Raw genomic sequence first — 3,265 nt, 5'->3', positions numbered from 1 at the left:
AACACCCTAGAGAATAAAATGGTGATTGTTGCAATACTTTCTGTCACGCCGTATTTGCGCAGCGGTCTTACAAGCGCACTTTTTTGGGTAAAAATTACACTTTTTTTAATTAAAAAATAAGACAACAGTAAAGTAATCCCCATTTTTTTTTATTTTATGAAAGATAATGTTACGCCGAGTAAATTCATAACCAACATGTCACGCTTCAAAATTGCGTCCGCTCGTGGAATGCCGACAAACTTTTACCCTTTAAAATCTTCATAGGTGACTTTTAAAAAAATCTACAGGTTGCATGTTTTGAGTTACAGAGGAGGTCTAGGGCTAGAATTATTGCTCTCGCTCTACCAATCGCGGCGATACCTCACATGTGTGGTTTGAACACCGTTTACGTATGTGTTCGCTTCTGCGCGCAAGCCCATCGGGACGGGGTGCGTTTTCTGGCTCCTAACTTTTTTAGCTGGCTCCTAGATTCCAAGAAAATTTGTCAACCCCTGGCCTAAAACATCCTGCCCGCAGCTCGCTGCGATCCTGGGTCCTAATGGGAAAAAATAAATCGATTTGGTCAAAATCTGAATCGATTTTTCCTCGCAACTCGATTCAAGATTCAAATCGATTTGTTTTCCCCAACCTTAACACAAGTTCCGTGTTGATACGTTATCCATTTTACATACTGTGAGCCGAGTATAGGTAGCAAGGAGGGTGAGCACACCCTCATGCCGCGTACACGCGACCGTTTTTCAGGTTCTAAAAATTTTTATTTTTTTCATGTCATTAAAAACGATCGTGTGTGTGGGCTTCAGAGCATTTTTCGGGTTCTAAAAAATGGGCAAATTTTTTTTCGAACATGCTCTATTTTTTCACAACGTTTGTAAGGTTGTAAAAAATGATCGTGTGTGGGCTTTAACGGCGTGAATAAAACGCGCATGCTCAGAAGCAAGTTATGAGACGAGAGCGCTCGTTCTGGTAAAACTAGCGTTCGTAATGGAGTAAGCACATTCATCACGCTGTAACAGACAGAAAAGCGCAAATCGTCTTTTACTAACACAGAATCAGCTAAAGCAGCCCCAAGGGTGGCGCCATCCGCATGGAACTTCCCCTTTATAGTGCCGTCGTACGTGTTGTACGCCACCGCACTTTGCTAGAGCATTTTTTTTTTCACGATCGTGTGTAGGCAAGGCCATTATAATGATCGGGTTGAAAAAAACGTTTTTTTCTAGAGCCTGAAAAACGTCATTTTTTTTCACAGATACCGGTCCAACAATGTAACGACACATAGTGGTTTAATTTTGTGCTATTTACATGATGTTTCTATACAGTGATCCAAACAAGTAAAAAAAGTTAAGAAAATAGTTGCGCTACTTAACCACTTAAGACCCGGACCTTTAGGCAGCTAAAGGACCTGGACAGTTTTTGCGATTAGTCACTGCGTCGCTTTAACTGACATTTGCACGGTCGTGCAACGTGGCTCCCAAACAGAATTGACGTCCTTTTTTCCCCACAAATAGAGCTTTCTTTTGGTGGTATTTGATCACCTCTGCGGTTTTTATTTTTTGCGCTATAAACAAAAATAGAGCGACAATTTTGAAAAAAATTTTATATTTTTTTTCCTTTTTGCTGTAATAAATATTCCCCAAAAATATATAAACATTTTTTCCCTCAGTTTAGGCCGAAACGTATTCTTCTACCTATTTTTGGTAAAAAAAAATCACAATAAGCATTTATCGATTGGTTTGCGCAAAATTTATAGCGTTTACAAAATAGGGGATAGATTGTTGAGCCCAATTGGCCTGTTTTCAGCTTATAAGCCTCTGACTCGGGAGCCCCTGGTAGAGCAGACAGAGGATCAAGAGTCTAGAGGGGCACAAGCGCCTGATGGTAAGCTGGTTAGCGGACCGGATGTGGAGGCAGGCAGGCAGGTGTTGGAAGGGTCCTGGGAGGATACCACAGCAAACAGGAACCGAGATATGGCACTTGCGGGATAGGAGCCAAGCGGATGGCACAATCAAGTTCAGGTTAGTGGATCATGAAACTGGAACGGATCCGAAAGGGTTAGTCAAGTCCAGGCCGGGTCGATTTATCGGGCGGGCAGACAACAGAGCCAGGGGTTGAGCAGAATCGGTAGTCAGATCAAGCCGGGTCAGGGGCAGGCGGAAGAGGTCACAGGAAGCCCGGTCAGGTAAACAGGAAACAAACGGATAAGCAGGTGCAGATTCTTCAGGGAACACTGTAGACTGGTCAGCAAGATGGTGAGGGGCCAGACTGTTTAAATAGCATGTCTTGGCGCCAAAGCGCCGTCAGCGCACACGCTCCCGCCGCGTGCGCCACGCACTCTGCTGCAGCGCACGCAAAGGCGCGCCAACGCGCATGCGTCGGGACTGAATTCTACTGCCGTTGCCATTGGTGGCTAAATTGCTGGATCGTCTACCATGACATTATCACAAAGATGGGTGATCCCCACGCTCGAGGACATTCACCTGAATGGAGAAATCCAAGTGTGTAATAGGTTGAGAAGAACGCCAAATGAAAAATCCCTAGAAGTTCAAAGTCTTTATAGGTCAACTGGTTCCAACGAGCAGGGCAAAGCATAGCCAATGTGCTTTGGGGGCCACACGATCTCCCTTCATCAGTGAGTGACAAACTTTTATATAGCGCAACACATGCGAACTGAATCGCCTCTGGGCGCTTAGTATCCGTTCCCTACTGTCCTTTTGCCTTCAGAAAAGATGGGTTTTGAGGTTTTTTTCTGAAGGCCATGTGATTCACCTCCATTTGGATGCTGGTTGGTAGAGCGTTCCATAGTCTAGGTCCCTGGACTGCAAATCTTCGTTCTGCTTTGGCCTTGTATCTGGCTGTGGGTATCTGGAGTAGATTTTGGTCGGTGGATCGGAGAACGCGATTGGGGTTGTGACTTTTAAATTTTCCGCATAGATATTGGGGGGGCGTTTCCTCGAACACACTTATGCATTAGGTAGAGTGCCTTAAAAGTAATTCTGTCTTTTACTGGCAACCAATGAAGGGATCTCAGTGAAGGTGAGATTGATTCCCATGTTTTTTTTCCCAGTCACGGGTCCAGTGGCCGTATTTTGAACGACTTGCAGACGAGAGATTTGGTATTTTGGGAGTCCGAGGTAGAGGGCATTTGCATAGTCGAGTCTGGAGTTGATAATTGTTCCCGCCACGACTGCAATGTCTTCTTTCGGGATAAAGGGGGTGAGTCTACGTAGTAGGCGCAGCAGATGGTGCGATCCGCTGACTACTGACCCTA

Source organism: Rana temporaria, chromosome 13, assembly GCF_905171775.1.
Source record: "Rana temporaria chromosome 13, aRanTem1.1, whole genome shotgun sequence".
NCBI classification, from domain to species: Eukaryota; Metazoa; Chordata; class Amphibia; order Anura; family Ranidae; genus Rana; species Rana temporaria.
The sequence above is the reverse complement of the archived record's forward strand: the minus strand, read 5'-3'. Positions refer to the sequence as shown.